The sequence below is a fragment of the Panthera onca genome, chromosome D1, assembly GCF_046562875.1.
Source record: "Panthera onca isolate mPanOnc1 chromosome D1, mPanOnc1 haplotype 2, whole genome shotgun sequence".
NCBI lineage: Eukaryota > Metazoa > Chordata > Mammalia > Carnivora > Felidae > Panthera > Panthera onca.
The window spans coordinates 31,671,422-31,682,752 of record NC_138348.1 but is presented as its reverse complement, the minus strand read 5'-3'; the positions used below and the strand labels follow the sequence as shown (position 1 = coordinate 31,682,752).

General features: G+C 33.8%; 1 pseudogene; it reads left to right on the top strand.

The window, feature by feature from the left end:
- The first annotated feature begins 9,650 nt into the window (after window positions 1-9,650).
- Window positions 9,651-9,759, top strand: LOC132662682 (U2 spliceosomal RNA; annotated as a pseudogene).
- Window positions 9,760-11,331: the final 1,572 nt, after the last annotated feature.

The following is an 11,331-nucleotide window of genomic DNA, read 5'->3' as shown; positions in this document are numbered from 1 at the left end:
AGGATGAAGATTACAGACAGAGATCCAGGAACACCGAAACTGAGATTCCCAGTCAACAGTCTGAATCAATGATTCAATGTGAGAAAATGAAACTTAGGATAATTCAAGCCCACAGTCTTTTTTTTTAAATTTATGTTTTTATTTATTTTTGAGACAGAGAGATACAGAGCATGAGCAGGGGAGGGGCAGAGCGAGAGGGAGACACAGAATCCAAAGCAGGCTCCAGACTCTGAGCTGTCAGCACAGAGCCCAACGCGGGGCTTGAACTCACAGACTGTGAGATCATGACCTGAACTGAAGTCGGATGCTCAACCGACTGAGCCACCCAGGCGCCCCTCAAGCCCACAGTCTTTTATCCTCTGCCCAATCTCTTTTCTTTTCAAATTCCTCATTCATAAAAACCAGGAAAGAAAATAAATGACAATTACTGCTTTAAGCCACTAAGTTTTAGAGTAATTTGTCATGTGTCCAAAGGAAGTGACAGGGTAAAAAAAAAAAAAAAAAAAAAGAAAGGCCTCCACTTTCATGTAGATAACCATTTGTTAAAAGATATTAATCCAATATGACTACAAACAACCATAAACCTTAATTACAAGTTATAAAAGCTAGAATGTAAACTCAATGAGGGCAGAAATAATGTCTATTGCCTTCATTGTCTTATCTGCAAGCCTTAATGCAAAAACCTAGTATGTCCAGAATTGTTGAGTGGACAAATGAATTAATTGAATGTTATGAAGGGAATATACACAGAGGTATGAAAGCATATACCAAGGAGCCTGAATGAGCCTGAGGGATTAGGGCAACTTTTCTAGAAGAACTTTTCATGAGCCTGAAGGAATAACATGTGTTAAAGTCTGATTGGAAATAAGCAACATGATACATGTAAAGGTTTAAAATAAGATCAGTGCAGAAGAATGTAGAAGGTAAAGGTGAAAGTAGTTCATGAAAAGGAATAAGCTTTATTGTAAAACTAATGGGAAACCATTCATGAACTTTAACCAGGGTCATGATATGACAAGATTTTTTTTGTTTTTTTGTTTTTTTTTAAGTTGACTCTGGCTTAAATATAAAGGCATGGGTGGAGGAGTTAATGTATCTTTTTCAGTAGTCCAGATGAGAAATTTTGGTTAAAACATTTGTGGTAGGACAGAACAAATAAGTGCATTCAAAAGATATTAGGCAAATAAAATCTATAGGACTTGAAGATGGATGATTTTTGGAGGGTGAGACAGAGAAGGGGCATTAAAGATACCTTCAAGTCTCAAGAAATGAGTATTTCCTGCTTTCATACATTGAGAGAGAAACCATTAAAGAAAATGAAGTTTAGGGGTTAAGATCACAAACTGTACCTGTTACACATCTGAATGGAGATCTCATGTAGATGGTTAGAAATATGGATTTGAAGTTCAGAGGAGACTACTTAATAGAAATAAAACTTGGCATATTAATGATTAGTGAAGATTTGAGCAGAGATGAAGTCATTTAGTTCACAGCCTAAAGTAATATTTTGGAACTTATAAAGGATGAATCTAGAGAGGAAAAGGAAATATGATCAAAGAGATAGAACTGAAAAAAGTATAAGGTCATGGAAACCAAGGGAGAGATCATTGCAGCGAAGAAAGTATATAGTACTGAATACTAGGGGAAAGCCAAATAAGAAGTAGACTAAAATCCAACTAATTTGTAGTGACCTGAACTGTATTGTTGACCTTACATGGTGCTTACTTGTGTTTGGGCATTAGGTTAACTTCTATACACATCTTGTCTCATTTATATTTACAAGTGAGGAAAGAGATTAGGAAGATCTAACAACCTGTTTCAGAATTTAGTTTAATGGAAGTGAGACACATCTAGAAACTGAAGTTTACTATAGTTTCTATTCTTGAAAATGGTGATAAGGATTGTGTATTCCACCAATGAGTTACTTAAGGAAAATTTGTGATTTACATTTGCCCAACATTTAAAGAAAATTAATGGGAGGAAGTTTAAAATGGACCTAGAATATCAATTACACCAAGTCAGCTAGCTTTAGAAATGAAACTACAGAACAGTATGCAAGATGTAAACATAATTTTAGAAAAATAATGGATGATTTACAAACCTGTGACATGTAGGTAATAGTTATGCTCTATTACATACCATTCTGCCTAGAGCACAAGGAGTTGATAAGTTGACAACAATAAGTTAATCTGTGTACTGTTGGTCTCCAAATAAAAGTATGTAAAGTTTCTATAGATAGGCATTTTATCCTTACATGAGTATCTGGCCATAGCAGTGAAAACCAGAATACAATCAAGTTCATAAAAACACATGATGGTGGACAAAAGACCATGGCCTCTGGAATGTCTAAAAACAAGTAAGAAAGCTATGGTTTACTACTCTAATTTAGATAGCTGTTTTATTGTAGGTGGCTACTTTGCTCGCAGTGGCTAACATTATTTAAAGGGACTAGTAGATCTTCATGGACAAGAACTGCAAGAGTGAAAAGTATAAAGTTATGTCTGCTGAGTAGTGGTTGCAAGTTTCAGATGAAATGTGGACTAGGATTGCCTTATTACTACGATTGGGTTCACCTATAGTTTGATGCAGGACTGGGCCTGTTACTGAATCAGAGGAAATGAGTCACTGCATTCTTGTTAAGTGCTCAGTTTCCCACTTCTATGCCCAGATGAACCTAGTATTTCTTAAAACATATTGGTGATAGAACAAATCAATCCATACCCAAAGTGGGTAGAGAGAAGATTTGCAAGCAGGGAAGAAATACGGACAGAGAATATTTGGGAAGGCTGTTTATCAAGATTTTGGCAGGAAAAACTGGGATATTCAAACTGCGTAGCTTGAGAAGAATTTATTTTTTAAATGTTTATTTATTTTCAGACATACACACAAAGATACACACACACACACTATAGGGTTTGGGCCAGAGAGATAGGGAGAGAGAGAATCCCAAGTGGGCTCCCATGCTAGTGCAGAGCCTGACACAGTTTGTGAGGAGATCATGACCTGAGCTGAAATCAAGAATGGGGCGCTTAACCAACTGAGCCACATAGGCACCCTGAGGAGAATTTGATGCAGGGCCTATTTATATAAAGGTGTATTAAGAGTTGAAACCAATCAACAATAACACATATCCTGCATATCATTATAATAGTAAGCAGCCACTGGGACTCAGAATTGAGACAGCCAGTGGAGGAAGCATTTATTGGAACTCAGTAGTGAACTGGCAAGGAGAGATCCAGTGGAATAAACATGCTTAATTCACTTTTCTCCTTTTCTGACATGGCCTCTCATTGGCCAAAGCCAAACAGAGGGGAAGGAAGCTTGTTGAGGTAGTCCATTGAGTTCTGCCTCTCTATACACACAGCAAAGTGGAGAGCACATCTGGAAGGTCAAATTGGAGACTCTTTCTAAGTATTGCCTCTAATGAAAGATGGAGCGGGTGGTTCCCTGGTTTTATGTTTAATTAAGTTGAACAAACATTTATTCAGAGGAGAATAGATACAGTGGGCACACATTTTGAGATGTAAAAAAATGGATAAATCTCAGATTCTATCCTTAGAGGAGCAGCCATGTAGCCAAGCAACTATACTACAACTTACAAAATGAAAAAAAAGTGACTGAAAAGAGGGATATATTTCCCTTAACGTATTAAGAGATGACCCTGATATGCAAACTTTTTTATAGCTGGGGAAAATTTAAAACTTTGTTGCTGGTTATTCAAATTTAATCTTAGTCAAAAGCTCACTATGTTAATCAGATAAAAGAGGCACATTTGTTCAAGTAAGGATGCGTCAAGAGGTGTGTCTATAAACGACACAAATCTATTGTGTGTAAATAAGAAATGATATAAAAATTTTGGAATAAACACATGTTTTTTTGAGTACCTGCTATGTAATAAATATTACAATAGGTACTGGAGTTATAAGAGTGAATAATAATGCAACATTCTTTGTCTTCACAGAATTAAAAATCTAGGGGAAGACAGAGAAGTAGCAGTTCAAGTTGATAAGAATTATAGGAAGAAAGAGGTGCTATGGGAGCATCGGTGAAGGGAATAAGGATTGAAAATTTGGAGCTCAGGATACATTGGTCAAGAGAGACTTCCAGGTGATGTAATATCTAAATTGTTATCTGATAAAATTTCCTCAAAGAAGCCATGAGGGGGTAATTTTCCAGGCAGAGAGAATGGCATATATAAAATTCGAGAGAAAAGGGACAGTGCTAGCATGATACTATCAGGGAGAAGCAAGAAATTGAATAGTATTGGAATTCAAAAGGAAAGATGAAAGAGCTAAGGTCAGGCACATCAGCAAAGGTACATTCATGATGAGAGCAAAAGAGGAAAGAACATAGATTTTATCTGGAAGGCCCTGGGAAGTCTTTGAGGGTTTTTAGGCAGGGATGTGGCCTTAGCATATTTGCATTTTAAAAGACTGCTCCAATTAATAGGGTGAATTAGAAGCAAACTAGATTAGAAGAAAGCTAGAAATCTAGGTAAGAGATAATGATGACCTGAGCTAGGAATGGAGTTGAAAGAACTGGATGAATTTCAGAAATATTGAAGAGATACAATTGTCTGGATTGACGATGGATTTGATGGGGCCACGGAAAAGAGAGATATACACATGGATGCCGCCTGTTTCTGATTCGGCAATTCAATAATCAGTGGCTCCATTTACAGGGAAATTGCAGGGAAAGAAACAGGTTTGGAGTGGGGTGAAATGAGTTTAATTTTTGATATTTGACACTAAAGTACTTGGAAGATATTCAAGTATAAAAGCCCAGTAATCATTTGAAAACATGAATCTGAATTTTCTGTGAAAGTTATTAGATGGACCTCTAAATTTAGGAGATGTCAACACATGAGTGGCAATTAAGCTATTCAACAGTATAATGTTACTGTGAGAACATATAGAGTGATAGGAAAAAAGAAAAGATAGCTTGAAACATAAAAAATTAAGAATGGCCAAAGGAAGAGGAGCCTGCCAAAAGACTGAGAACAGGTGGTGTGGGAGACAGGACAAAAACTAGAAAAATGTGGTATCCAAAAACTCTTACAGAAGACAGTATTTCCAGAAGAATTGGTTTTTGATGGTAGCATGTACATAATCACTTTTCATTGACATGAAGGACAGACCAGAGTTCTTGCTGATACCCGTCTTAAGAGGAGAGACACGTTTTTATCCTTTCTTACAATTTCAAATTTTGTTTTCTGTATCTACAGCAAACAATTTCCTTCACTTCACTAATATTTCAGCAGGTCAGCATGTTCACACTTACTAAAAGTCACCATGTTTACACTTACTAAAAGTCTACAAGGTGGGTGGAGTAGATTCAAGAAAGTTTCTATCACAGAGTTAGTTGAGTAACTATATGTGGAATTATTACCATTTCATTTGAGGCTATGCTGAGTACTCAAATCAATATTTCTCAGCATCAATATGTAGGACTTCTTTGACTAAAAAACAGTCATTTGCCAGTGTGAAAAAAAGGAGAGCTCAATGACAGACTAGAGGGCATTTCACAATAAGTTAATAGATTATTTAAGTCACATATATAGAATATATATGTATATTATTTTCTATTGTGCTATAGATAGAAAAGCATAATTTTTAAATTTTATATCATTTATATATAAATATTTTTTCTTGGTTGAGTCCTGCTCATATAAAAATAATCCAACTATATGATTAAATATGTGATGAAAACTATATATGATGTTTTGGGACTTGATGAGTCAGAGGAATGGGGCAGAAATTTCTTATTGGACTGACATCATTGAAGGATTCCAGCCTTGCATTATCAACCAGATGTTTTTTTAACAAGTTGTCACCTTCCTCCTTTTATTTGTTTAGGAGTAGGACACAAAATTTCAAAGCTCTCATTTGGGTAGACACAAAGTTATAGGAGTATAGGTGGACAAGGCACACAACTTGCCTTTGCTGTATACAAGCATATCGACGGGTTCTAATCCATCTAAATTAATTAGACTTCTTGATACCAAGAATCAAAAGATTCGCTAACAAGGTAATGTTAATATCTTAGACCTGAGTGACAAGGGCACTGTTTTGTTGGATCTAAAAGGTTGAACTTGATTACAAAAATCTTCACAGAAGAATTTCCTTTTAAAGTATTCACTAAACCTCAGGAGAGGTAAAGGGATAAAGCCGTTTAAAGCATTTATCCTAAAAATTTTTAAAGATCTCAGTCAGAAAACTATTAAAGTATAGCTATCTTTTTAGAGATAAATCATCTTAAAACACAAACTCTCTGAGGGCAAAGACCATGTTCATATTGTTCATCACTGTACCCTTAGCTCTTAGCACTTAATATTGCCTGGCACATATCAGACATTCAAAAATATTTCTTGGATAGATGTAGCATAATCTCAGCTTGGTTAAAAAATACTTGGCTGAAAAATACTGAAGCCTACTCTAAGTATGGTTTCTATCATCCAATAGTTATCTCTACCCATCAATTATGATTGATGTCTAGGCCACATTATGTTGAATTGGAAGCTGCATTCACAGCTTTTGCATAACAGCTATGGTGGAGAATCAAAGATATCTAAAACTTCTATGTGGTTCCATATATATAAGGCAGAAATCACCATAATAATGTTGATTCTTTAAAATTATGTAACACTTTTATAGACTTTTTGTTTTCATTTGAGCTTCACAACAACCCAGGTAGAGAAGAAAGCAGAATACTATCTGCAATTCACACCTCTCTGTGTGATTAATTATTCTTTCAACAGGCACTGATTGTGTTCCAAATACTGACAGTACCCCTTGCCAGATAGATACATAGATTATTAGGAATGAATCCTGCTCTTAAGAAGCTGGCATTCTTTTAGAGGAGATATGATAACGATATAAATAATTATAAGAAAGTGAAGAGATCAATATCAAATAAAATACATAACCTCATTGTATAAGGAGGCTGGAGAAGAGTACAATGAAGTCCTTAAGAGGGAAGGTGGCATGTCAGTGAGATTTTGAGATATGCATTTATCAAATTTTGGAGGTTAATAATAATTCACACCTACTGTATTTTAAGCACTGTACCGCATGCTGGGAATAGAAAAAAAGAATTAAATATATTTCTAATTTTTTGGTGTCCTGTTTACTGTAAAATGAGTATAGACCTTAAAGCAAATCATTACATTGCAGGGGAAAAAGTTGTAACAACAATCCACTACAATAGAGCCAGTACCCCCTTAGTCCTTGACAAAGAGAGACCCTGCCTCAGCCCTTAGTTTTGTAGAAAGGAGTTACATAAAAATATTCACTGGAGATGGGACTTTACATACTTTAGAGGAGGCACTGGGTAGAAAGGTGAGCCAAGTACTTTTGGAGGATTGATGTGGAGGAAAATAACTGATTAAAAATGGTTAAAGAAGGCTTACAGAGGAGACAACATTTTTAATGAGAGAATTTGATGTTAAAAACATTATTTGCTATTTTTAGCTAATATAATTATTTCAAAAGATATAACTATTTTACCTCTTCCAAAATGAACTTTTGAACAGTGTTAATAAAGATATAAATTTTGTACTATTTGCAGCATGGCTAGAAAAATATCAGGCTTGAACATAGGCTCTGAATGAGTTAGACTTACTATATAAAACCTAGCCAAATTCCCCAAATTAATTTGTTTTGCAGAGAAGGATTTTATTTCATTCATACATTATTAAAAATAATTTTTTTAGAATAAAGCTAAAAATGATGTAAGGGAAATATGGTGCAATGGGAAAAGAGCTGGAGTTTGATTCTAACTATAAAAACTATGCAAAAAAAGTATTGACACAATACAAAAAAGTTATCCCTCATTTTTTTCCCCAGCTTATTTTCTATAAGCCCTCAGGATGTGGATAGTAGTATATTGTTCATTTATGGTTTCTTTTTCCTTTTCCACCACTGTTAAGCTTTACTATTCAACTGGGAAGAAACGTCCTTTATATTGTCCCAAATGACTATCACTAAATGTGCCACCTAGAAATACATTTAAAAATGGTCGTATAAAATTTAACAGGTAGAAACGAGAATTTCCTTTTTAATTTCCTCTTACTGTAAATAGTTCTTATGGAGACTCTTGAATTAATTTTGATGGAATGGATTATTTATGAAAATAAGAAAAAGGAAACCTATAAAAATACTTCATGTAATATAGATCAAATACTGGTTTCACAGATGGATAGACTTATTTAAATTTTATACTTCCAACAGAAATTTGTTATCATTGAGGCAAAAAAGTCTTCAAGTCACACACAAAAAATACTTTGAGAATGAGATTCTGATAAATCAATCAATTTTACTTAAGTAAAGATGATAGTGAAAATAATTTGGTTTTTTTTTTTTTAAATAATTCCGTTGGAAAAAATAATAAATGTTTAAGTCAAATCTTCTCATTGGGGCCTGTTAGTAGAGTGCTTGGAAGCTTTTGGGTCTCCATGGCAGACCTGAATTTTACTTTCTCAAGAATTATAGTTGGAGGCTTAGAATTTGTTTAATAAATTCACATTCTCTGGAACTTTTTATTTAACAATTCAGTTTTATTTGTTTATAGCAAATCTCCATTGTTAACTCATATGAAAGTAGAGACATTTTTGATGTAAATAGCTAAATTTATTAAAAAATAATAGTAAAAGCAACAAACAGGTTTGCATTTCATCTTCATAACTGTATGAATCATTTATAGGAATTGAATTTAAATATAAAGTGGTGTTTGGAATATTTTTATTTCAGTTATGGTGAGGTAGCATTAAGCTACCCTTTTTTCTCTCTAAGAGCAGCTACCAAACTAGATATAATTTAAGGGGGGAAACAAAGCAGCTGTTTGAATATATCAGGAAACTGCAAGCTAGGAATTAAGGAACCAAGATGCTAGAGATAATCAGAAATAATGGAAACACAACTACATGAGGTGTGTATTTATGCCTAAATTTTCTCATCAGGGAATTTGTTGATTTTAATGGTGAGATATGAGGCTGAACAGAAAGTAATGATTTGGATATTGCTGTCTTACTGGACAAGTGCAATTAAAATTTGAATTTAGGGCTGCCAAGGAATTCTACAACTCAAGGGACTGGTCTCAGAGAAATGAGAATTACAGAAAAGTAAGCCATGAATTCTGTGTGTGATTTCCTCTTGAGGCATTTGTTGGTTCCTGAGTTAAATATTTGTGGGCCACAATTCTGGAAACACAACATGGGAATGGTTACTAGATGACTAAAAGGCAAGCAGATATTTAAGCAGTTCCAATAGGCTAGAGACACAAATGTTAGAGTTGAGAGCCCACCCAGAAAGACATACATAAATATCATAGACTTTTTAGTTAAAAACTCAGAAATGGATAGGATTTAAGACTAATGGTAAATTGGAAATAAACTATTTAAGGAGATCCTGCCCATAGTCAATACCAGTCTATTACACCTTTACTACTTAGTCTTTTATGCCATTCAAACTGTGTACAATTTTTCATTACAATTTCTAAGGTTTAATAAAACTTGACAGGAATGCTAGAAAATAGATCCAAATGACTAAACCAAACAAAGAAGGATTATATAGGAAGACCTATAGGGTATAGAAATATTAGAGTTATCATCTAAGGACAGTAAAATAACTGTAATTAACATATACAGGAAAAATATCGCTTTTCAGGCTTTTGGCTAAGATCAAGTGTAGTATCTGTTCTTATCAGTTTAATATATCTAGGAAAATAGATGTATAAGGTAAAGAATTTCATTGAAGAATTTTAATATATTACAAATAATCTGGAAATAATGGGACTGAGAAATAGAATGAAAAAATTAAAAAGTCAATAAGCAACAAATTAGATAGTGTAAAACAGATGATTAATGAACTTTAAGTTATTGTGGTAAAAATAATTCATCTTGAAAAATGCAGAATAGTAAAGAACATAAAGAAAAACAGAATCCTATAGGACCCAGTGAAAAGTTTTAACATAATTGTATTGCGAGTCTCAGTAAGAGAGTATTAGAAAGTAAGTGGGTCAGAAACAATATTCAAAAAGATAACAATAAAAGAATTTTCAAAATTAATGACAGATATGAACACAGAGATTCAAAGAGATTTTGTAACCCTAAGCAGAGTAAATATAGATATTAACCACATCTAGGCATTTCATAGTGAAACAAGTAAAAAACAAAGATAAGAGAAAAAGCAGCCAGAAATAAAAGATACACCATCTTCAAACAATAAGATTCATGAGTAATTATTTACGATAAACTATGGAAGTCAAAAGATAAGGGGATGACATTTTTATAGTGCCAAACACTTTCTTAGAAAAAGTCAAATTTGTCAAAATGGACACAAAAGAAACAATGTAAACAACTTTATATCCATTAAAAATGTAATCATAATTTACAACCTTTCCACAAAGAAAGCTCCGGGATTAAAGGGCTTCATCTACAAATTTTTCTAAACATTAAAAGGAGAAATAACATTAATTTTATACAAAATCCAGAAGATAGATAATAAAGGTGAAATACATACCACAAAAATTTTGAGAACTAAAGAGCCTTAGATTGTACAAAGATAATACAATAAAGGAAAATTGTAGGCATTATCTCAAAAAAACCTAAATATAAAAATCTTGGGGCACCTGGGTGGCTCAGTTGGTTAAGCATCTGACTTCAGCTCAGGACATGATCTCACAGTTTGTGGGCTTGAGCCCCACGTCAGGCTCTGTTCTGACAGCTCAGAACCTGGAGCCTGTTTTGGATTCTGTGTCTCCCTCTCTCTCTGCCCCTCCCCTGGCATGCTCTGTCTCTGTCTCAAAAATAAAAAAACATTAAAAAAAATTAAAAATCTTGAACACATTACTAGAAAACTTGATCCAGCAATACATAAAAAGGATAATATACCACAACTAATTTGGATTTTCCAGAAACGTAATGTTGGCTAATCATTTGAAAATAAATTATTATGGATCAGTACAGTAAACAAACCAAACCATATGTATATTTCAATAGATACAAAAAGCAATTGATAATAATTTGATAGCCATTCATGCTGAAAACTTTTGGCAAACTAGAAATAGAATGAAATTTTGTTAATCTGTAAAGTTTAACTTAAAATTTAGAGCAAACATGATATTTAATAGTGAGATATTGAAAGCCCTTCCCCAGAGATAAAAATTAGAATGCCTGCTATTATGGCTTTTATTAGTATTTTAATGGAAATCTTCCTGATCTTTCTTGCTAGAGCAATAAAATAAGAAAAATAAATGAATTTCCTGAGGATTTTGAGAGGCGAGTAAAATTGTCATAATTCATAGATAACATGATTGTGTACCTAGAATGAATGT